Below are 25682 nucleotides of genomic sequence, written 5' to 3'. Positions count from 1 at the left end.
GAACTCTCAGCAAAGTATTATCTCTAATTACTGCCATTAGTTGAATCAAGCTGTGTCTTCATGGGGGAGAATACAAGAAAGTTGCAGCACTTATCTTCTGCTTCTGTCTCATCTCTCTGCTGCCCACGACCCTGCTGTGGTCACACACACTGCAGAAAGCAGCTGCAATCATCTGCCAGCRCTCACAGCTCTGACAACTCTCCTGCATCACAGTCTGCAGGCACGCCAGCTCTGGCAAATGCCACATGTGCCTAAAGATTCCTCTGAAGTCATGCAGTCCTTGGGCTGGTGTCAGAGCTGCTTGAGAAGCCCGCAGCAGATCTGCAGACCTGTCACTGCTCAGGAAAAAGCCAGAGCAGCTGGGCAGAGCCATTTTTCTCAGGAGCAGGAACCTCTTTGTGCCCCGAGCCTGGTGTGAGCATGATGATCCCACTGGAGCACAGGACTGGGGAAACAGCTCCAGCCTCCTCCAGCCCCATCCCATTCAATTATGTAACAATCACTCAGCACCTGCAAATCCCAACCTGCTGCCCACCCAGCCCTGCAAGCCCTGCCCTGGGGGAAGAAAGGAAAAGCCAAAGAGCTTCAAAATCTCTTGTGCATCCCAGGCATCATGCTGATGCAGATACAGGGAAGAGTTGTGGGGTACCACTGCCTCCATCCACTACCAGTGCAACTGTGGCATATCTTTTCTGCTGCTGGTTTGTTTCTTGAGATTCTACTSATTATTACTAATGGCCTCCCTTACAATGAAATGCAGGACCTGAATATTGATCCTGAAGGTTCCTTCAGGTCACTTTACAGAAGTATAGTGACTGCAAAACCAGGTCCTTTATTTTTTGCCTGACTCCACCAAACACGAAATGCATTTGTTCAAGGCCTTACAGCTAGTAAAATTTGGTTTAGAAGCATTTTGTGAACAATGTCTTCTTTATGCTAGAAGTTTCACAAAAGGAGGTTAATCTCTTCTGAACAAGAGCAGCCCCATCATTTAGAACAGGATTTTTTGGGGTCTAAGTTTATCCCAACTCTATCAGACTTATTGCAGTTCAGGACAACGTAGTTTCTCCACTTATGAATGAGTTTCTTCCTCTGCTGACAAAAGGCCAGAGTGACCTTAAACAGAGTAGATAAATCAAGAAGTATGTTATGACGTTCTTTCTACCTGTGTCAAAATACYCTGGCATGCCACACATGAGCTGACATTTGCTTTCAACTTTCAAGTGGCTGGGACTGTGAATACTCCCAAACATTTTCTAATAGTACCAGTGCCCTGCAGCCTGCCCACCTAGAGATCTGGTCTCTTTGGAAATGAGATCTGAGCACTCTCTTTTTGTCTTTCACTCGGCACAAGACAAAGGTGAAGTGTTCAGAGTAGTCTCATTGCCCAAAACTACAAAGGAAGCAAGTTACCTCATACATTTCCCAGCTATATTTTCCTACTTTCATTCTTCTCCCTGTTCAGCCATCCCACCAGGTTTACAGCCAGAGCTGGTATGCAAGCCAAGCTCCCCACTGGCCTAGTGTGAGTTATTGTGTGTTTCAACATTTGAAGTTGGATGCTTTTTTCTCTCTTCTAAGAGGTGCAAGGGATGGAAAACCCAGCAGCAGAACATGCATGCTGCCCTTAACCCAGTGATTCCCCAAGGGATATTTGCCGTCTCACATGGACTCAGGATGTTAAATAAATTGACAAGGACTATGCAGCAGACAGAGAAAGAAAGGAAGGAAAACAGCTGACTTTCCAATCCAGGGACTACCAGTAAAACTTCTGTACTCTTAGGAGCCTCTCGAGCACATCAGACAGACAGTTTTGAGAATCTGTGGGCTCCTAAAGAAGGTGGTTTTATATCATGTTTAGTGCCTCAGTCAGGCAGGGATTGTATTTTGGTCCTCTGAGAACAGGGAGCTACTTTCCATGTCTGCTTGTGCTGTTCCTTGCAGCTCTCAGAGCAACTTCACRGTACAGAATCACTGAGAATTTACAAAGAGGGAAAAAGAAGGACTGCTGCTTCCTAAAAAAAGAGTTTCCATAATCTTCTGGATAAACCATCCATACCTTATGTAAAGTCCTGAACAGCACACATCCTATCTTTTCCACAAGAAATGAAGCTGTTTTATTTAAACAGCTTTTTATTTAAACTGTAAACTTTATAGCTATTTAACTGTAAAACCCAGGTTTTTGGTATAACACCGTGAAAAGAGGCATATAGCAGCAGCCTGCTGTTAGCATGACATACAATGAATGAATCAGTCAGCAGACACTTAGGTGGAAGCATTGATTCATGACATGAAAACAGGAACTGGACTTTTGACAGCACCTCCCCGACATAGCAGCACACCTGTTCCTTCCCTGCTCCTTTCAAAGCTGTTCCCACAGCACCACTCTTCCACCTCTTGCTTCTGCAGTTGGTTGAACACAGCATCATTTTGTGGAATCCAGGGATTTGGTGCCATAGAAGTGACTTTGGCTGCTGGAAGCTCTTTGAAATTGAAAGACTTATGCTCAGGAAGGGTTTGTTCCATATTTCTTCCTTTCCACTGAAGTTTTAGTGTGCAAATCCATCTCTTCTCCACTTGGCTCCATGCTGTTGGGGACACACTGTGACACAGAGGGATTTTGGCAGTAGAAAAGAAAACCTTCAAAAACACTGAGTCCTTACATGTGCCAGTATACAACAGGGACTATGGTATATGCCAATATATACCAGTGATGCTATGAYTCTCTGAGTCTATAATTCTATGGTTATACGATATGGACTTACTGCRTAACTGTTAAATGTGATATTTAGCAGATTACTTCCTTATTAGAAAGATTAAACATCTACTTGAAAGTCTTCGTGTTTTAAATGTCACCTTTTCAGTTTACTCTAYTTCTTGCCATGCCTAACACAAACAGTGGGTATTTAAAGTAATAGCAAATAAGCTGCCAGCTGGGAGCACGCAGTAGCAGGCAGGACCTGCCCCAGSAGAGCCCTCGCCAGGGCTGCCAGGAGGGGACCAGTCCAAGTACTGCTGCTGCCACCTTGCTCTGGATTTGCAGGCTGATGAGGAGAAACATCAGCATCTCTCCAGAAAATCAAATTTCCCAGCTCTAGCAGGATAAGCGTAACTGTCCCCAACAATCCTTGGGTGCACCTTCTCCCTGGCAGGGTTTTGCTGACGACGTGGTAGAATGAGATCCACTGATTGGTATCAGTGTGTGATGGATGTGGGCTGCACAGCCTCAGCTCTTGGGTGCCACTGGCCTCCATGGGATAAATGCACACGTGATACTCTGTACAAAAACAATCTCTGACTGCTCTTCAACAGGACATTTGGAAAAATCAGCTGGAGGGGGCGGGGACTGGTATTACCACTGCTCGATTTCCGCTTTCTGGTGTTAACAGGTCAGAAAAAAACAAAACAGCAACTCCTCCAAAGAGTGGTTTCGATGGGGAGAAAACCATGCCAGTAAGTCCACCTGGAGTCAGAGGAGAGGATCTCAGTAGAAGTTTTTGGTTGGATGCTCACAGCATGCACTGGTGGTGTGGCTGGCCTCCCTCTAACACAGACAAAACAACAGCACGCCAGAAGATGGTTTGGGATGAAAGTTGGGCTGGAGACACAAAGCCCTGATCCAGGTTTTCTCCAGGTCTTGGCTCTAAGGCAAGTTTCTCTGGAAATTACCCTCTTCAGAGMTAGACTGTGTCACCCACTGATCTGGAAGCTGGCACCTACAGAGGAGCAGCTACAGAGGAGCAGCCCCAGTATCAGRGTGTACAACCATGAAGCCTTGTGGCCAAGCTAAGTCTCTCTTCACTGAATCTTTGGTAAAAGTGTCTTCACCACTTTCAGAAATAGGAATCTCCAGTTTATCCAGCAAGCCCCAAGGAGGAGCCACATACCCTGTGCTGGCCATCACCTTGTGCCAAAACTTCAGCAAGAACTGGCAGTGAAGAGGTTAAGAATTAGCGAGCCTAAAAGGCTGCCTTTTGAGGGGTGGGTTTGGGGCAACCTGAGTTGAGGAAGCAGCCTTAACAATATAAGAAAAGGAAGTGATGGTCGTGGGTTTGTTTGTTTATTGTTTTAGCGGTTTGTACTGTGTGTGTCTCATGTGCTATCTTCATTCCTCAGTCTCCCAGCCGATTAATTATCCAGGGGAAGCAGCACTTCCTGCCAGCGACCTCCTGGGTCCCCTCCCATTGTTCCCTGGGCTGACACACAGTGCTGGAGACAGCAGAAAGGGCTGCTCGTGTCTCAGCCAGCGAGAAACACTCCAGAGACCATGGTTAGTTAATAAAACAGATGGGTTTATTGGCATCGGCAAATTTCAAYGCTAGTGATGCGTTTAATAGGGTTCATCTGAAGAAAATCCCAATAAAAATAAAACAAGGAGTTTGGAGGAAAGGAGATAAATATAGGAGAGACAAGAGGATGATCTCTATCTCTGACATCTCCATCAACTCAGCTGTATCTTCACAGCCGTCAGGGCTCAGCAACAGGGYTTCTCAAAAACTCTTTMTTTTCTAGGACTTGTTAGAATGATAAGAGATCCTCACCTCTAAAATTCAGGATCGGGTGGCCTAATTCTCTTYCAAGCCCTGTGCCAGTGAGTTCTTTAAGTTCACTTACATGGGACATAAGAATGCTCCTCAAATGTCTCATGCACTCCCTTCACTTTGCACAGGGGCTTACATGGAAATGAGGATGACTCCTAGCCCCTAACACTGAAAAAACATTTATTCCCCAAGCTTCAGCGCCCTACGTGCCCCCGAGATTTCTTTTCTGTACTTCTGTAGTGATCAGATGGCAGCACCTCACAAAAGGAATGTGCTTCTCTCAAATGCTGTACGAACACTTCAATATTTATTTTTTTTTTAAAAGAACATTTTGTACAATCCCTAAGTGGGCCCTGAAGTAATGCAAACAATAACAAACAGCAGCAGGCTTGAGCCGTAGAGCTGGGATACAGATGTGGATCTCAACTTGAGAAAAGTTTGAGGGCGCTTAAGCCAAGCATGGGTTCGCCTCCCTGAAAAATCTAYGTTTGATAATCCCAGTATTTGAAAGGTATCACCCCACTGTGATTAGCCAAGAATAAAAGGATTTTTGCTCACTGACATCATTAAAGGTAAAGCAATATCTCTTTCAAAGGCGTGTATTGCCAGTTTTATTATGCATATCTTGGGGGAAAGTGAGCTTTTTTTCAAGTCACATAGGTTTGTTCATTTTCTCCATGTATTTTTGCTTTAAGAGAACTCTCCCATGTGCCCAAACACATCTAGGAAATTGTGCCRCATTTGCACCACCCTGATGGCATTTGTGGGTCAAAATTCATTTGCCTAAAGTCTTAGAGGGGAAAAAAAATTCCACAGATCCTGTAGTTTGTTTTCAGAGGGAGATGCCATTTCCAGGGACGAGTGGATTTCTCCCCTTTGGGAGAGGATATGCCAAAGGAGCACTGTCATTGCTGGAAGTTTCCTTTCATGAGGAAATATTATYTGCACATGCCACAATATCCAAATTACAACAGCAGCAAGGAGGACTAGCAGTCGATCCTGCTTTAAATAGCAGGTTTTCTAATGCAGGGAGGAGCATTCTCATGGCTATTTCCGTAACAAGATGTTCCACTCGCTTCTGGCCCAGCGGTGCAGCATCTTGATCTTGCTTTGTCTTGCCTTCCCTTCCCGTCTTCTGTCAACAAACAAGTAGGAAAAGAATTTCATCACGTCAGGAATTTTAGGCTTTTGAAACAGCTCACACACTTGACCCTACCCAGGTTCAAGACAGAGCTGAGCTCTTGCCCAGATGGAAGGTCATTTGTGATTTTTTACAGATGTTTTGAATCAAATCATAGTGCTCAAATGAGGGGGAAAAGAAATCTCCAAACAGCTCAGAGCCACGTTAAATAATKTAGAGTGTGGTTAGACAAATCCTGCGAAAGAGCTCTAAGACTGGATCTTTTGGCTCCCTGATGGGTGATACATTTAAATTAAACAGCCAGTAAATAACAAGCCAAAGACCATCGTGCCACTGAATAACAAAAGCAGTTAAAGAGTTGGATGATAAGATGAGTGGATATTGAGTGCATGCCGTCATTTCCCTCTTCCTTCTTTYGGTGATGAGAAAGAAAAGGGAAAAGAGTAACATATGATCAGGGTCCTGGCATTGTTCATCTCCTCTTTCCTGATGAAGATGAAGAAACAGGAGGAGGGCAGAAATTATTCATTTCCCCCTCMCCCAGGAGAAAAAGGAAGTAAAGCAGTCACAAAGACAGGATAAAAGTTTCTACCTTGGGGAATGTGTGTCAGAGTAAAACCTGCAACAGCAGAGAGACAGCAGAGCAATTCCTCCCCTCCCCCATTATTTTCAAATGTTTCTGTTAGTTTGCTTTACTTCATATTCTAAATAATTACAAAAAACTTCAACACCAGCTCTCTCAAATGTATTGCAGCCACAGAACAACCTGAAGAGCTGTTTCYCCTGGAAAGCTCCACTGGGGCAAAAATTAATGCACTGCCACTTCTCAAATATTCCATAGTCCAGACTGGAGGGAGAAGCAGCTATTCATTTTCAAAAGGAGGAAGGAAATGAGTGCATTAATTTATGCASAGTGAATTAAAACGAGAAAGCACCCTGGATTTAATGGATGGCAGAGCTAATCGACTAACACACTCGGTTCGATATTACCTAGCTTGACAAAATCCCCAACATCGTTTAAATCTGAGGACTGCGTWTCCCAGCCTGTGTGCTTTCTGATGGTGCACAGGCAGAGCTGGCAAACCAATGCATCTCCCACCCTTCTTCAGAGAGGACAGAAGACAGCCCCACTTCTTGAGGGACGCATTCCTGCTATGCACCGTGAAACAATTCTGCTGAAATCAGCAGGAACTGTGCRTGATTAAAAACACGGGATCAGACTCCACGTATCAGAAGTTTCCTGCTGCTGCTGCTGCTGCAAAGGCAAAGAGTAGGTGATGCTCAATAGCCAGGAAAAACTCTCTTCATAACTGTGCAAAAGCTACCAAGGGATGCTGAGCGCAGGGGCTCCTGCTTGGGCCACCAGCTGCTTCCGGGTGACTGATGCTAATTTTGGCCGTGGGGCAGAAGAGTGGTGCYGGTACAGTTTGAAGCAGGATACAGATTATAAACATTGTTTCCCTGAGATCTTGCTGCGCCTTGCTCAAATTTGTTTTCAAAGGCAGCCGAAATTAACCCTCCAGCTCCCCCGAGGTTAGGTCCAGCGGCGTTTSGAGACAACAATGAGCCTTTGGAGCGGAGACCAGTCTCCTTCTCTCCCTTCCTCCTGTTTCCTCAACAATTCATCTGCACCGGGGCTTTTCCCGAGCCAAAGTGCAATAACCACGCTTTTATAATGCCCATTGGCGGTGCACATGTGCCGCCCAGGACAGAGCCCGGTTAATTAAGAAATTCTCTTGTAGCGCCTGTTGCGCCAGGTAAGCAGGCAGCAAATAAAGAAAAGCAATGACCATTCAACCCCTGCCAGCTCGKGSGCTGCCGACTTTGATTGCTTGTGATTGCTTTGGGGCGAGGAAGGCAACATATCAGATCTCTGCCAATGGCAGGTCTAAGTTATTTGCAGACACAAAGCTGCACTTTTTCTCCTTCAATAACAAGTAGTAATACAAGCAGCAGTGGAAGCAGCCAAGGCTTGTTTCCCTCAGCAATGACCCCGGCTGAGCTCCTTTGTGGGGTCTCCAGCAAAGGGCGAGCTTGGAGCCCAGTCTCCTCCACAGCAGAAGCAGGAGAAAGAGCTGGCACTGATGATTTCCTCGGAGCTTATARGATTTTACTGTCCGTGAATGCTGCATCTCTCTGCCTCGCTGGGCTGAAATTGGGTCATGGAGACAACTTGGAAGGGGTCTGACACGTCCACACACACACAGAGCAGTCGCATGCCTCAGTCATAAGAAACCGGGTCTGCATTCAGCCAATCTTCATGACAAGATCAGTTTCAAAACTAGAGGATTCAAGCCACAGACTTCAGCAAGAGCTAGAGAGGCCAGAAAACCTCCRCACCATTTAGTGTTTCATTAGCAGCTGTCCTCCTGGTGGCACTTTCCTTTAGAAAATTACACTCAGGTGACAGCAAAACCGAGGCGCGCCTTTTGAAAAAAAGACTCATCGAACATCAATCACAGCCCAAAATAAAACCAATGCAAGTAGGCTGCTGCTCTGGGTGGGAGGCACCATTCACCAGCAGGGTGAAGCTCTCCCTGGCCAGCCGTCACACCATGGAATGTGATGACGCYGGCACAGGGCACTGCTGCACAGGGACAGTCCGTGGGAAGCCCTCTGCCTGCACAACCTCCCTCCTCCGCCCAGATGAGCCGTGTGGCCCCTGTGAGCACAGAAACAATTGTTTTTGCAGTGCCAGAGCTGGTTATGTCTGAAAGGCTGCCCACAAGCACGGCGAGCAGTGTCATTAGGCTGCTGGCTGGGCACGGGAAGATGGATGTGTTGTTCACTTCCAGGCAGGCAGTTAACAGCACAGCTATTTGGTTACATGAATTTACAAGCTTAGCTGCCGAATGGAGGAGACCACAGGTTAACAGCAAGGGGTGAAGGTGCTTGTAAAGGTGCAAGCTGAGCCCTGAACCAAGGTGATTACAGCTCACTGGGAGCTCTTGAAACCCATTAGTGCCAGAGCAAGGAGAGGAGCTGTCAAGATTCACAGATGAGAAGCTAAGTTTGCAAGCTCAGGGGTGACCAGCCACGTACAGGGAAGGGAATTTGCTGTGCTCTCACATAGAATCTCCCTATTCTCTCCCTCACCAAACAGCCACCTGCAAACCAGCCCCAAACCTCCCCTGGCAGCGACAAGGGACTCCCAGACCATCCTGTCCCTGAAAGCCCCACTCCTACATCCACCCCTGCGCCACCCCAGACCTGCAGACAGCATCCCCACACTTGTCAGCTCCTCTCAGGAGCCACCAGAAGGTACTCCTGATCCCTGACCTGAATTAAGCCCTTAGGCATGCAGATCTGCTGYAMGCTTCAGAAAGCAGCAGAAAATAGYTTTCCCTAATAGGTGAAATYATTTCCCCATGCTGTCGTCTCCCCCAAAATAAATAAAGGTACTTCAAGGTGTCAGACAAGTCATCACACTTTAATTTCTCCCTTTGGCAAGCCTGGCCATTAATTCAGTCTTGTTATAGTTTTCCCACTAGGGACAAAATATATACTGAGCTTTGAAAACCCATTGTGTAGCAGCAATTGTTGCTGTAAGCCAGTGGCTCTTTTGCTTTGTTCAGCACCATGTGCTTGTGTCTCCTGTGAGATATTGTTTTGTTAAGGCCTGCTATTGATTAAAAGGGAGAGGAATTGAATTCCAAATGGGAGCGGCTGAAACGTTCTAAAATGCCGCATTAAAAATGTGAACATTCCAAGCAATCTTAAAGACAGGTACCTTTCCTAAACCAGATTAGTTTTCCCCTCAATTCTTGCTCACGACAGCATCTCACCTCAGGGCTGACTAGCAGTTCAGGCCCAGGATAAAGGCCACATGCTCATCCATGTCTTTGGGCCTGATGGATGCTGCAGAGCAACCYGAGGGCTGCCCTGGGGTGACATCAAGCTCCAGGGCACTCTACAGGGAACAGCCCTGGGCATTTGTCCTCTGTCCTAACGCAGCACTGCAGTTCCAGTGTGGATACAGTAAATAGGCATAAAGGTAMTCCAGGCTCCCTCAGCTTCATCTTCTACCCGATACAAAGAGATTGATTTTCCTCCTGCTGAGCATCAGTCTATCTTTATCTACAACAGAGGATTTTTACCTCTGTAACTACACCAGAGTAGCAGGATAGTGGATGCTCCAGCAGAGCAGCARTCACTGCTGTCCTGGAGCAGGGGCTGAGCCCACTGAGTACAGCCCCCCTGTAAGCAGTGGGGAGGGAGGAGGGAAATCTCTTGGGTCCTTGGTCGCAGCCACAGCTCCAAGTCACACCTGCTGTTCTGCATCACCAGCACCATCCAGCATGGACCACTACCCTTGCCCAAGCCCCGGGCCATTGCTCCAACACATTTTGGCCCCTGTTGTTGGCTCCAGATGGACTCAGAGCTGCACCACGGGCAGGTTCATGGCAGGTTTGTGGCAGTTTCCCAGTCTCATGCTCCAGGCACTAGCCTGTGTATTGCTTTAGCCCTGCTGTGCTGAAACACAGGGGAATGAGGAAACTCCATGACGCTGCTTTTCAGCTGTCTGAGAAACTGCATTTTATTGACCTTTGAAGCAATTTGGGGGGAGCTGAAGAGAGATGGGGTAGATTTCTAAATCTCCTTCAACCAGTTTCAGCATTTGCACTAGAAAAAATAATTGYAGGGTTGCAACATCCTTTGTGCAACCTGCTGGGAGTAGTGGATCTACCCACTGGGAAAAGCTGGTGTCACTTTACAAGAGGGCAATACATGACTGCACTGTAGGAGTTAGCCAAAGAGATTTTGRTAGGGAATGGTACAATTCCTCTAGGATCTGATGATGATCCCWAAACAGATAGAGAGGAAATAATGCAGAAGAGTGGAACCCATATCMGTTTTGTTGTAGGATTTAATAGAAAACAGAGGTTTTTGTAAGAGCTGACGTGCCCCATGTTGCTGTCAGTCTTCTAACACCAAAGCTCTGTTTGTGCCACTGCACCAAAGGCAGCTTATCCRAAGACACAATGACAGAGGCAGAGAGGAGAAATTAAGTCTCTCTTCCCACTTGCTGATGGTGAATGGTCACAAACAAATATTACTAAAAAGCACAAGGGACCACAGCTTCCCTCTCCACCACTGACTCTCATCCACTTTACCACAGAAAACAGTTAGTCTTTTTCTTCAAGAGTTTCAGCTCATTTTGCAGAGTACTATGTCAACATTTAAGTATGAATGATAATGGTAGCACATCTGTAAGAACTTATCTTGGACTTGAGAGTTGTTAATAGCCACTAAGTGCAGCACTGAAATCCCTGTTAGAGGAATATAGAGCAAAAATGCTGCCCTAAAGCAGGTGGTCTGGAGAATGTGCTTCCTGAGGTAAGATTTTGGCAGTGCCCTTTTCACCAAGAGCAGCACCTTCCCATGCTCTCCAGTGAAGCTCTCCCAGAGAAGCCACTTCTGAAAGACACGAACTCTGTGTGCTGAATAGCACTATTGTRCTCACAGTGTTATATTTCAGTGTCAAACACAAATGTGCTTGGCAAAAACAGAGTAATGGATACAAAATACAGGCACACTTTTCAAAATGTTTCTCTCAGAGAGATTTCTGGAAAAGAGAGCTGTGCTTGGCAGGGACAGTCCCGTGTTTCAGCTGAAGGAGCAGCRGCAGTGATGCACCCCACTGCGATACGCGACAGTGTTTGTGGAAATAAGGGTCCAGGGTGGATCAAGGGCATGCGAAGATTACAGCAGCCTCCGCCCATGTATGCATCCCTGGCCCCAGCCCAGGCTGCCGCACAACCCCGTGCTGGACASTGATCAAAGGGTTCAGCGTGAGAGAGTCACACGGGGAGAGGGGGAGCGGTGATCCCCAGCCTCCAGCCCACCCTTTGTTCAGCTCGCTCCAAGTTTCAAGCTACGTTTGAACTCCCGTCTCACACTCGCCAGCGCTCAGCCACTGCTGGTGGCTTCGGGGAGATGAGCAATCAACCTTGACTTCACATTAACTTCATCTGAATTACGTTTGAATCCTTTCCAAAAAGAGAATTTTAAAGCTTTTTGTTCAAGAGAGGGTGTAGACAGGAGGGCAAGAAAAAATAAGACACTGAAAACATGGGGGAGGAATTAGATTTAGAAGAGCCCTTTGGAGTTATTTCAATTAGTCTGGGTACCGGAGACCTCTGGAGAAAGGCTCCTCTTGGAGCTACTGAAGTAGAACGGAGCATTTCAGGGTCTCACTTTCACATTGAAATAGCAGCAGCACAGCAAAAGCCTCTTCCCCTGGATTCATTTATCTCCACGAATGCACAGGGCTGCGCTCAGCGCTGTGTAGCTCTCAGCAGCAGCTTACCTCTGACAGGTTTTACAGAAGCATGTGCCCATGCCCTGGCAGGGGGAATGCAGGCAGGCGCAGCGGTGTTTTCAACCCTCAGACTTGGTGGTTTGGGAAGTGGAAACAAACGTTTAATCCTGGCACTAGTGAAATCCAGGGGCCTGCTGGTCGTTCCTCACCCTGCTGGTTGCTGACACTAGGGTGGTCAATACTTTGAGGTACAGAGTATGAAACAGCCCTTGAGCAGGAGGATTGATCCATTGGTACTTGGCACAGCTTTTATGTGCTTTCTTGATGAAGCAAGCCTGCTTAGAGTTTGCTTTCAGTATTTCCAAAATATTAGACAAAATAAAAAATATCAAAACGCTGTAACCAAAAAGAACTGAAAGGCTACAACAGGGAAAATCCTTGCCTAAAGGTCCCACACTRCATTAGTGGCATAAGAGAATCTGACATAGGGTGCCTGTCAACTGGAAATTTCCAGACCTTCATCAATCTTTATAATATCAAGAATATCTCTCAAAAYCATCAGGCCAAGACCTAGAGACTGACTGCTTTTTCTTGAGAAGGCTCTTGCCATTTCTCCCTTGGGTGGTTCATCTACTTTAGTGAGAAGCCAAGTGTCTGTGTATTCTGGTCTGGGCCATGTACAGCACTGTTTATTCAGAAGAGCAAAATGAAGCACAGCAGCAGGAGGAACAAAGCTGRCTGGGCTGCACAAAGTCTCTCAGGACAGCTTGTGAAGATAATGTGCCTGGTCCTGTCTGTTTTCACTGCAAGCTAACGGGCCAGGTTTCTCAAGCAGAAGCTCCTAATTGACAAGAGTATTCCCTGAAAGCTGGAAACAGATTGATGGCTGACACTAAATAAAAGTGTAGTTACTTTTGGCTTGTGGGGGTTTGGCTCCGTTGCCAATACCTAAATGTCTGTGCTCAGTATTATTGTGTATGTGGTAGAGCGAATATTTGTCAGAAACACAGCCTAAATTATTCATGAAGRCTTTACAGTCTTGAATCCTTTAATTCCTTCATGTCTGTTGTACAGAAGAAAACACCTATCTTCCCTACTTACAGATCTTGTAAAGCAAAACTGGTCAGCGAAGCTTGACAGTTGAAAGGAAACAAAAAAATAATAATTGTTAGGCATCAGCTACTGTGCCTCCCCTGCAGAAATTAACAGAGATCCTGCTTGAAAAAAAATCTGAGATAGAGCTCTTCAGGAAGCAGTGGGCAGGTTTGTTTGCAGTTTAGTTACCATCATCCATTCCAGCAGTATTTGCATCTSCCTTCAAATACCCAGTGTGGCTACAGACAGGACTCAAGGAAAGATGGGCTACAGGTTGGTCCAGGTACCTGACAATTCCCATCAATTCATATTTGCTTTCCAGCTATTCCTTCCAGAACAGTTAATCTGASAGAGATGTTTGTTGTCACTAGAAAAAGGGAAGGACACCTGAATTCTWCAAACTGCTCTTTGGCTCCATGTTCAATATGAAAGCACTTTATAATTACTAGTCCCTGCAGCCCATSACTTTTCAGCAGGAGCTCACAGATATCATTAAATTTTAGAACAAKCTTTCTTGTGGACAGGAAAATTAACAGAGAGGTTGCTGGGGTCACCCTTCATCTTTGCAAAGGGTGTTGTATGAACTTTCAGCTGGGCRATATCTTTCCACACAGAGCAGAGACATCCCACTTTGGACAGAAAAGCCTTCCACCTGAAAATCTCTGTCTCATMTTGCTTCAGAAGGCAATGGACTACAGGAGGACAATATGTCCTTTGTCAAGGGCAATGTCCAAGACTTTCAACCAGGTCTGCATCCTAGCACCAATATTCATACATTACTTCTCATTCTTCTGTATGAAAAGTCTCTCTTGCTCCCAAAGGGCAGCTGGTTGCCTGATGCAGGAGGGCCACCAGAACCCACTGTATGCAAAGTCACCCAYGGCACAGAAGAAACAAAGGGAAGAAGGAAAAATTTTCTTCACTGACAAGCAATCTTACATGTTACTTGCAACAATAGGGAGTAAACAGTATTCAGGCAGAAAGATGTTTTTCAAGCTGACAGAACGGCTCCCAAGCGTGGCACCCAGCAAAGCCCGGTCCAAGCACACAGCRAGCGCTTGCGAATCTCTTTTTGCTTTCAGCAGAATGGACGGGGCCAGACAGTCTGGCAGCTTCACAAAGGCACAATGAGCAGGAGCCCTCTTTCCCTGCACACGTATAAACATGAGCACTCTACAATCTATCACAGCAACACGCCAAAGCAAACACCAAATTGACTGTGGTGTTTCAGAGAGATGGCCAAAGCTCACAGATAYTTTCCATGCGATCCCCTGGAACAATCCAGCGCTTTCATTAGCACAAATGTGAAAATATGTGTAGCAGAGAAGAGAGAGATTAATTTTAGAAAGGAACATAAACAGAAGCGGGTCTCGGCTTGGCCAGAAATCATTCAGATCCCCGTGGAGGCAATGCCAAGGTTGAGTGCTGGGGTGCAGGATCAGTCCCACACAAAGTATCACAATTTGTTTCCAGGTGAGGTTAGCTGACAATCACAATGCCTAAAAATCTTGCCCTCCTTGGCACAAACAGATTTTCTTGAAGGCAGGCGATGCACTCATATCCCTGTGCCCAGATACAATCTCTGGTTATAAACCAGCAGCAAGGCTGAGGCAGTGACACACGGATGGCAGTGGGACAGCCCCAGTCCCAGAGCAGCTGATGCAAACTGCAGCAGGACCTTGCAAGCTGCACGGCCCCGTCCCAAATGGCTCAGGGGACACAGATCCTGGGGCCCTACGATGATCCCAGTGCCCCATGGCAATGTGTGATGGGGCCAATCAACAGATGGGTAGATTGCAACCCAAAAAATGGAAGAAGAGCACAAGTGCGGAGTTGTGCAGCAGTGTTGAGTTGTGATTCATCGTTTTTGCAGTCTGATTTTGCCACAGACTTGGCTTCAAGTCCTGTTTCACAAATGGTCCATCTTCAGATGGCAATCCATGGAGACATGGAATTGGGAGATATTTCCAGAGGGCTCTTAAAAACTGACTTCAAAGCCACAGTGTGAAAAATACCTCCTTAAAACCCAGTACCAGGTGAAGCCCTCAGTGATGGCTGCTCCTACTGTTAAACTGTGCCTCAATGGTACCGACACAAATTTCCATGGAGCTGTGGGAGGAATCAATTTTAAAAATAGTTCAAACAAACAAACAAAAGGATTCCTTTTAACCTGAGCTGATTCCCCTGATGGTTTGCTATGTGGCTGTACCAGTCCTTTGCTGGCACCACCAAATTGACACAGGAGTGCAAAGGAAACGCTCCTTAAATTACATCCTAAGGAAAGGAAGGCCAGTAGTCGGCTATGGCCCACTTTGCAACAGGAAACCTCTGGCAGCCAGATCTGTAGTTTCAGCTGTCCAACCCATTCAGCACACTGAAACCAGCCCTACCCAAGCTAAGTCAAGGACCTGAGCTGGTGTTGGGCTTCCCTGTAGCTCCCACTTTCCCCAGGTGAACGGGCCCAAGGCACTGCCTTTCACAGGGCAAGCATTCCATCCACGGAGGACCTCGAGGTTTCCCAATTAAAATTTTATTTACTGGTCTAAACTCTCTAAAATAACTTAAAAACTTGCCTTCACAAGACTCACAAGACTCTCACACCACTATAAAKTGAAACTCAGGAGGAGTTTCCCAGGAGACTTGTGACTCTCATGTGAAACCGCTATAAAGGAGATTTAGGAGTTGTTGCAATAGGAATCCTATGGAACAAAGATAAGTGCACCAGGCTCAGCCTCCAGCACACCAGGGCCATCCATAAGGTTTCACATGAAGGTCATGAGAGGCTTCAAAAGTTTCAAAGTTTCAGAAGAGATATCACAATGGAGAAACAGAAGCAGGGACATCGTGCCCTGCTAAGGCAAAGGGGTCTGGCTTGCCTGTGTGGGATCCATTCAGCAAAAGCAAAAGCTCCCAGCAGCATGGACTTGCTGGTTTTGAGAGACAACTCAACTATTTTCAGTGGAGAAATAATAAAGAAAGCACTGAGAGGACACAAAACACCCTTCACAAACACTAGCCTTTGTAAAAACTATTCTCTTCAGGCTAAAGTACTAWAATTTCTTGGTTGCAACTACAGCAATGGCAAGGTTTAATAACATTATCTATTAATTTGTCTATTTATTTATTAATCTTTGTTTAATAAACTTACTTATTAATTTTATTTTATACAGGAAAATATTATTAATTATTAATTTTATTTTATACAATTTATTATATTTTATACAGGAAAAGTTCCTACTGTCTTCATACAGTACCCATTTTTACATTTTAAGTGCCACATAAGATGAATTTTAAACCTAAGATTATTTCATGCAGCACCTTAGTTTTCTGAAATCTCTCTTATATGCATGCCTTCAATATTACATGATGTATGAATGTTTCATGTAATAACTACAGATCATTGAACACCTGAAAAAAGAAGAAATAATAAACTTAGAAAAGCCCACGTCGCAAAGTAATATATGAAATTCTGGTTACACCCTTTCAAAGAGCATGCAGCAAAATAAGAAAGGCAGCAGATGCAGTCATGAAAGGGGTGGTCAGAGGACTGGGTCACCTTCCGAAAAAGGGAGACTAAATAAGCCTTGGAAAAGAAGGAGACCAGAGAGCAGGATAAGGCAGACATCTCTCTGTTTAGGAAAAAGAAAATGTTAACAGTGAACTATTATCCATTGCTCTTCTTAACACAAGAGCAAGAAGGGACTAAAAGAAAACATCAGTGTGAAAGTTGAAAAGCAAGAACAAAAGTGTACCATTTTACAAAACCACGTGAGATGGTTTTTACAAAAGAACATTTTTTTTTGAGATGGATTTTACAAAACCACTGTGGGATGGAGTGAAGCCCAAGGCTGTCCAAAGAAAGATTCAAGGAGTGATTAAAAAAAAAGAAAGGTGCCTTCAGGACTTTTGGACAGGCACAAACATATTCCCCAGCCCAGAATACCCCAAGCTAAGCAGGATGCAAGGATCAGAGTGAGTTACAGTGCAGCCAGCATTACTGTACACTTGCCTTCTTTCTTCTTTTTCTTCCCCAAGCACTTKCTGTCGGCCACAGAGAGGACTCTGGGGAGCTGAAAGGCCCTGCTCTTGTATTTTCCCTTCAAGATTAGTCTGCTTGAGCTGGCATGCTCTGTCACTTAGCCAGGCTTCAGAGGTGACAGCATGAGGCAGGCTGAGAAGAAGCACCACAACACCTCTAAATGCTTCCAAGAAAAATGATCCCTCTTTCTTTATTATGATATAGCTTGTCATATAATAGCAATAATCACAATTGCTTTGTAATATACTTGGAGCAGCTTTGGAGATTGATTAAATGCTTCAGTTTCCCTTCAGCTTTAATCAACCTGAGCAGCTGTTTATCGCTCAGAATACTTCAGATCAATAGAGCTTATACCTTTAAAATAGTATGCTCCACACCAGCTCCCTCAAAGCTGCAAGCAGTAATTACAGCAAGATCGTACTCTGTAGAGTTAAAAGCAAGTAGGTGCTATAAAATTGATAAAATCAACCACAGCTAGCAGGAGACACTCTTGAAAGGGCCTTTCCTAGTTTGAAATTTGTCCCAAGTTCTTTGAGAAAGGAGGGGCTGGTGAGCAATGCTCTGCTCAGACCCTGCCACCAGCTTGAACAGAGAGCCAGGAGACAGAGCAGGACAGCACAGACCTGTTCTGCAGGAGCCCAGCAGCAGAGGAAAGGCCAATGGTATGTCCTAAGCATAAATGAGAATGCCTCAATTTAGATGGCAGCACAGGAACTCAAACCATCTGTTTTAATGATTCTGTGAAATACACTTCCGTAGTGTGACTGTCAGCAAGMAGTTTCAGAGGCATTACTGCAATAAAGCTTTAAGCATATTTTGATTACATAAAAATAAGCAAAATCTTAGCAAAGACAGTGTGAAAATGTCTACTGACTTTCACGAGTTCAGGACCTTGCTCTCTGTGTTAATCATGGCGCATTAAGTGAATGAAAGTTGAACTCCAGGCATAAAATCATCAAATCCAGAATGAAACACACTGGAAAAGTTCATTTCATCATACTGCCAGACAAGACAAGACAAACTCTTGGCTGGTGCCYTCAAAAGACAAATATTTGGATAGGAAAAGAAAGAGCAGTTCAAGTCATTGCTTCTAAAATGATATGTTATGGAAAATCATTGCATCACTTTTACTAGCAGTTCACAGCTACTCATTAATTTTGCAAAATTGCAGTAGCTGCTGCTCGCTGAGGTCCACTGGGGCAGAAGGCATTTTGCCTGCTCGTAAGGGAACAAAAAGCAATGCCCAAGAGAACTGCCACATGAAAAGTAGTGYTTACATGGAAGGTGACAAGATTTGGCTCATTCTATACACATCTAGGACTTTGGGACTGGTTTTTCCACCCACACATTCACAGCAATACAGGTCCTTTTCCACAGCAGGAAAGACACTGTAAGGCAGGATTAATGTCACGTTGTGTCAACACCAGGACTCAGGACCCTTTTAGGGTCTAAGGGTAGGTCTAAGCCTTATCTGATCTCAGCACAAGGCAGAGCAGTGAGAAAATTGTCAGGGAAAATACGCCACATACTACATTTGCTTTGTTAGAGATTGAGGCATATTAAGTTAATGATCATTAAAATCCAATTAAGAACRTGGCAAAAAACACACTGGGTGTTTAGAGGGCCCCAGCCTTCCAGCCCATCAGGCAAGGGAAGAAGAAAGCGAATAAAATGAGATAAACACAGCCTGTCATTACTGTTGCCATTCAGAAGAGGAGGAATGCTGGATAATCTGGAGCTTTCCCACTTTATTATATTTTGCTGTTTTTCTCAGATGCATCTGGAATTTCAGCTGTTAAAAAAGAGGAGGGAGATGGGGGAAGATGGGCTCTTCAAGTTATTTTATAAACCCAGCAAAAGTTTCACATGTTTCAGTTTCTGCCATTCTGTATTCCTTTCCACACTGCTAACCACTTGAAAGGCTCTTGCAGGGGGGAAGCTACCAGAGAAAATAGTTTTGGATGCTCCTTGTTTATTGTATGCAGATCAAGCAGTTCTTATTAACTCACTCTCCATCCTTCCTTTATAGGTAGCAGTGCTGTGATATTATTTGCAAGCAGCCAAGGTAATTACCATCCAGCAGGGTCCAATTGTTTTCAATTAAAAGCTTGACTGAAGTCTTTAGTTTTTAATACCATTGTGACCATCTGCTTTCACTGAAGTTCATCAGCAAAGGCACAGGCCTCATTCTAATGCTACTTAATTATATGGAGGAACTTTTTTTTTTTTGGTCAGAGGTTCATTTTTTCCTGCTAAAGAAATGGGCAGCAAYGGAGCTGCCTGGCTTCTCTAATAGCCTGCAGCAAGATGGAGTATCCAGGAAGATCATTACCTTCCTGGGAGATCCAGCTGTTATTGCACTGACAAAAAGATCCAGGGGACCAACRGGAGAGAGCAGTTAACCTCAGCTGCCCTCCTCCCCATTCAGTCACTTGCCTCCTTTTTCTACCAGCAAATCTGAAAAGGCCACAAGGAAGAGGATTTAATCTAAAACAGAGAGTACGATCCTCCCCTGCTGATTAGATTTTTGGAGCTGGTTCCAGGCCAGGAGCGCAGGCAGGCTCTCCCGCCTGGGCACACATCCCCTCCTCCCTGCACATGCAGCGAATCTTTTGCAGTCCTGTATCATCTCAGATCTGAGGATCTTCAAATCCCTTACAGGCATTCATTAAGCCCCGTGCAATCCCCAGGAGAGGTAAGTAAATATAATTTTCCAGATGGGGAAATTAGGGCGGCAAGAGGTTAAGTGACTAGCCTGAGGCCGAACAACAAATAAGTGGCAGAATCAGCATGAGGATCTGCCAAGTCCCAGGTTTAATGAAAGTCTCTCGAGTGCTCAGCTCCAGAAAAGAARAAACAACACCCCAGTCCTCAAATCCTCAGGACACTTAACTCATTTACTGCAGCTCTGCTTTATATGTGCCAGTGCTAATAAGCGTGACTCTTAACATTTCCAATTGCACTGTGCACAGAAAAGCATTTTGTAGATTTAATGYGGGAACTGCTGTCTCAAGGCAGGGAAGCACGCTTGATGTTGTTCCATATCATCGACCCAGGCAGGCACGCAGCTTCCTCACGGGTGCCTGCTGCCATTTCTGTTACACACGGCTATTTCCAGGGATTGGCCCCCTGAGAGGCAGGTACTTTGCCAAGCACCAGTTAAAGAGGAAAAATAAGTGGTACAACACTGTCAGAGCTGGGGAGATGCACTGTCTTGCACCAGTGGCAGTTTGAAACCCTGAAATAAGAAGCCAGAGACTTCCCCGTCCTCTAGGCTGGCCATATAAATAAATCCATCACTCCAGTAAATCACAGAACTGTCCAACCAAGGCTTAAATCTCTGCTGTTTGCTAATCTTTGGAGGGACAGGAGGCTGGGTTTCACCCTTGCCCTGGGGGTGCCTCTCCCCTTGGCACATGGCTCCACTCCGGGCACAGGATGCTCGCCCTCCCTCCTGAAGGCCATCGGTCCTGCTCAGGGATGGTGCATCAGCAGAAGCACTAAATCTACATCAAGGCTGTTAGCAGCCAAACCCAGGTCTTTTATGTTATACTGACACCTCTACAGCTCCTTTGCAGCAAAGGCACTAGAACCAGAATCTGACGCTGGGGAGATAATTACTTGAGAAAATGGTGTAAATGACTTCAGTAGTTTGAAAGGCTTGAGGTGTTGCTGTTCAGCTACCTTCAGCTATTTGCAAATGTAATGCAATTTGTTTCCATACAGATTTCTTTTAAAGCTGTGTGTAGTATGTGTCCTAAATACATAATTACACASCAGAGTATAATGGCGCGTTCGGGTTTATTTTGTAACCAATATGCATTTTAAAAGCAAATTCTGAAGGAATACACAGCAACAAACATGYAGCACACATTCTGGTTTCTTACAGGTTCATTCCTAAGATGCTCCCAAAGGCCTATTCYTGCCAGAGACACAGACATGAAAAAGTGAGAAATAAACCCTCCTTTAAAAATTACCTYGAAGAAAAACATAATGACCCTGTTAAGAAAATATTCCAGTAAAAACATTTTTTGCATGAATGGCCTTTGAATTGAATGGCCTAGGAAATTAGTAATGAGTTTGCATTTTTCTTTCTGCGTTTGAAACTAATCTGTGCTTGTAGCTAATCGGCAGAGCTATACCAAAGAATTTTTCGGTGAGCTATGCAAAATTACTTAGTGGTGTTCAGTTGGGCAACTCTTACAGATGAGCTCTGTATCCACTGCATGAGTTACAGAKAAATTCCAATTCATTTCTAAAGTATTCCTAACAATCCCCAAAAGAAGGTTTCTGGTGAAAAGTCCTATACTGACAGGAGCAATAATGCATTGATGAATACATGCAACCAAAAGGTTTAAACAGCAGTCAGATGGTTGGGAGTCACCTGAGGTTGATCTTTAAGAGTGTTTCATACAACCACTCTAACTTAGGTTATTAGTAGTCCAACATGCTGCCTTGTTCACTAGTTACAGCCAAAAATATTTGGGTTTTTTTTCTTCTTTTGTAATTTCCTGAATAGCCATAAGACAATGGACTGCATGACAGGAGTGCATGACCATCAATGCTTTTCCTTACAAGTCCCCAGCAAGCTCCTAGCAGCATAAAAAAGCACTATGTCCTTCATTGAAAGCATTTAAAACTGAGGTGGTGAAATCAGGTACCATCTGAATCAAGAACCAGGTGCACCTAAGATCTACATCTCCCSTCAGAAGCATCTTTCTTTCTCCATCACCTACAGAAGCAATTGAACATGAAAASGCTCCCAATTCTGGCACCTGACTTAATTGCTTAAAGAAAAAATAAAAATAAATTCTGCCTTTTTGAATCTACTTGTTAGTGATCTTTAAGCAGAGAAGTTTCTGGATGTAAGAAGTTTCSCGTATTAAAGATGAAAAAGAGAGTTTCAATCTAATATGCCTTAARTAAAAAATCCAAATATCATTTTTCTGACTGTTTTCTATTTTTGTTAATTCAATAAAAATACCACAGAATTTTAAAATGAAAATATATGGAAAATTACAGCACTGGGATTTTCCCAGGTAGTCTGCACCTCTGTGTTGGAGCTCCAGGCCATGGAAGGCTTCATTCATTTGTCTTCTTCCCTTCACATTCACTGAGTCTGAATGGGACCTGAATATTCTCTGTATGCATTTCAATATTAGCTTTTTGATTTTATGATACTTTTTCAGATCTGGGGAAAAATGAGATTTCCAAATGCATCTGTACTGTGACAACTCTCCATTGTATCTCATCGTCTGTTCTTTTTAGATCTAAAAACGTTAAAATTCAAGTGAGAGGCAACTGAGCCTAATGAGATGAATCAGTGGAAAAGGACCCTTCAGCCTCAAGACACGGGTGGTGCCACACCAGYCAGTCAGCTCAGGGGAAGGCTGATTGCTCACTAGGTCTCCCTGGGTGATCCCTCTGTTTTGGTTTCCTGGATTCTTGTAATTCTTCCACCCAAGTCAGCTCCCTACAAACTTTTTTAGAGATAATGTGGCAAAATGCTTCAGATTCAGCTGCTAGTAAGGAGAAAGAAAGCCAATGTTTCACACTGTGTATATTTTCTTCTTCAAAAAAGGAAAAGCTCCCTCATTGTTTTTTCTACTGTACTTATCCCTTCTTAAAGCACCCAGACAGCTTAAAGACAGAGATGTGGAGTCTGAGTATCCAGAATCTATGTGAAAAACAATATTATCAGAGGATCAATCTGAAAACCTGTATTTCAGTGAGCTTTGTGCCATTTCCTGAATAACAACTTCAGCTCTCATGTACTGTCTTATAATTACGAAAAATATAACCTGGTATAGAATGCACCGTGTCAGCTTTGATTATGCCAGCAGAGAAAGACATGGGATACAGAGAGAGAATAAAGGAAGAATGATGGCTGTCTACTGGCTTATCAATTTACATCTCTCTGCAGTAAATCTAAGTCCTTTGTGCTGTCAGTCACGCACTCCTACAGCAGTGATTGCTGGAATATGAAAATCACAGCTTCGAGATCCATTTGTACATCCACGTGTTGGCACAGCCTTTYTGGGTTTATTGCTTCAGTGGCTGCAGCATCCCCCATCAGCATGGGTCCYGCGATTTGAGGCTCAGTGTTTGCCTCCACTACGCAGCTTATGTGCAACAATTTATGCCAACACTCTCTGAATCACCACCTTTTCAGTTCAAATTGTGAAGGAAGATGGAAAAAGCCCCCAGGAAACTGTAAAGGTAACGAATGATCATTTGTTAGATGACCTATTTCAGGCCTATAAATTTCAATAATATGTTSTGATTGTGGCTAAAAATAACACACCTCCTCATCAAATATTTACTGTGACATAAATAACCACCCAGCCAACATCATGCTTTTGAACACATTAACAGTAATTGCATATTTTCAGCTGAAATGACACACTGGAAATTAATGAAGACAAGAAGATGTGAGCAAAAACCACCTCACTGCTGCCACAGCCCCTATAGTGACTGACAGCAATAAAGGGCARCTTCCTGGAAATTTCAGAGGCATGGAGTTCAGAATACAAAAAATCATGCTTGTTGCAGGCACAACACATGGTTATGCACACACACAAAAACACACACACACCCACACACACACCTCTACAACTAAATTTTCTATGAGTTGTGCAGTAAATTAAGGGTCTTGCCCTCCCCAGCTCTCTCCCATCTGGACCCACAGCCAGGAGAAGGTCAGCWATGTTTTGTGCTGTTGTAAAATACACACAGTGGTAGAAAAGCATTTTTTCAAACCCTTTATATGCCCTGTGAGGGAAAGCATTCCTCCATGTAAATTTCCCACAGGGCCACAGATAACTAGCAAAGAGGAAGAAAAGAATCAGAAACTATCCTTGCTCTATGAACTTCTCTCRGCTATTTTCCTACCATGGAGTTAGCATTCAAATTTGTTCAAATAGTTGAGTGCTATTTGTCTCTAATGGGACAATAATTGTGGTGAAAGGAAAACAAAAGCCACTGGAAAATATGGCAGGATAATGAATTATTGCTGATTTCATAAACTTACGTAAGTTGATCAGAATCCCTTAGAAAACTCTCCAAGCAATGTTTCCATCTTAAAATTCTCTGCATTAAAAAAGAGAAAACTGTCATATTCATGCACTCGGCTTTTGAGCTGCATTCCGTAAGGCAAGAACAATTCTTCCAGATCAGCAAATCTGTACAATATGGCAGTGTTTGGTTCCCACACTGAATAAAACATGGTCTGTCCTATCCCATCATTTATTAGACTTGGCATTATTTTCCCACTATAAAAATTCCTAATAGCGTTGGACCATTTTCATCATGAAGTAAAAAGAGGAGCATGAAATCACTCCCTGTCTTTAAAGTAAGCACATACATTACATTTTGSGTTTTTCCTTGTGTTGAGCCTGAAGTACCTCAATGTTTGGCACTCATTGGGGCTACTACCACAGAAGGTTGTTTCCTCCTTGACATCTCATAAAACCCCAAAATTCCTGAGTGTGGAAAGAAGGGGTATTGCAAGCAAGTAAATGACTGCAGAGACAGAAGGCTGACAATGTTTTTGCAACTTACCCTTAATTTTAGTTGAAAAAGATATTTGAATCCTGGAGTTTGATTTGAATCAGTAAGGGGAATAACAGTATTTGTTATTGGAAATAAATAACCCTAAACAGCATTTGCTGTTTTGCAGCTCCTCAGACATCTGYATTACCTCCTCTCTTGACCTTAAGCAACACATTCACCTCACAAAGAACARCGCTGGGATTAACCTAAGGTGCACTAGAGTCAGGAACCTGAAGGCCAAAGTGAGCTACAGTTATTGCCTTGCATTTCTCTTTCATGATTGTGCATCATTTGAACRAAACAGAATTTTTATTTTAAGCTGCTGCCAGCTAAAAGTGCCCTGGTGAGTCAAAGGCAAAATCCAGAATACAGTGCAGTGATTTTCTGGTCTTGAGTTTTGACCACCGGGTCTTGACAACCTTGCCAAAACCCTGAAGATGTATCTGTGCTCATAACACAAGGAAGTCCATTAGAATGCTCTTCTGTCTTTCTCCTACTCCATGTTCTCTCACCTCTGAGACATGTTTTTGCATAAGAAGTACTTGAATGACAGCCCTAGCAGCAGCCTATCACACCACAACAATAAAGGATTAATTACCTCCGTCATCAGCACTCCATTATTATTTGTAGCACCAAGCGCCTGCTCTATTTTTGTGAGCTACAAATGCCTGGGAACACAGAAAAGAAGACACTGTGCATTAATTCAACAAGTCTGCTAGCCTGCACCTGCGTTTAATTAGTTACTCTCAAATCAGACCTGCAGAGCCAGGAGCTGCAAGCGAGAGCACCACTGACTGCTGGCCTGGCTGGGCTGCCGATGTAATTAATTGCATTCTTACTGTGGCTCTCTCCTCTGTGCAAACAAAAGTTAATCATTTACTGGGAAAGTCTGAGCTGATGCTTCTCCACCGTTTGAGCCAGCGTGTAGAACATTTCAATGACAGCATCCTCCCCTTCATGTTTACTGCTTGCCTCCCAAAATGACATGCTGACCATGTSAGTGCTGCTGGAGACTTACATGGAAGCAGGGGTTGAAATGGTATCAAGGAAAAG

The 25682-nt window shown here is 44.3% G+C and overlaps 1 long non-coding RNA gene across 1 annotated transcript; it reads right to left on the bottom strand.

Annotated features, from left to right (window-relative positions):
- Positions 1 to 4296: 4296 nt before the first annotated feature.
- LOC130575747 (uncharacterized) lies at positions 4297 to 25438 on the bottom strand. Its single transcript, XR_008965593.1, has 4 exons — positions 25387 to 25438; positions 25228 to 25297; positions 24109 to 24167; positions 4297 to 5676 (listed from the first exon to the last, which is right to left on the bottom strand). It is a non-coding gene; the product is annotated as an uncharacterized LOC130575747 (long non-coding RNA).
- Positions 25439 to 25682: the final 244 nt, after the last annotated feature.

Source organism: Malurus melanocephalus, unplaced genomic scaffold (genome assembly GCF_030028575.1).
Source record: "Malurus melanocephalus ecotype Western Australia unplaced genomic scaffold, MMel_1.1 scaffold_5, whole genome shotgun sequence".
NCBI classification, from domain to species: Eukaryota; Metazoa; Chordata; class Aves; order Passeriformes; family Maluridae; genus Malurus; species Malurus melanocephalus.
The sequence above is the reverse complement of the archived record's forward strand: the minus strand, read 5'-3'. Positions and strand labels throughout refer to the sequence as shown.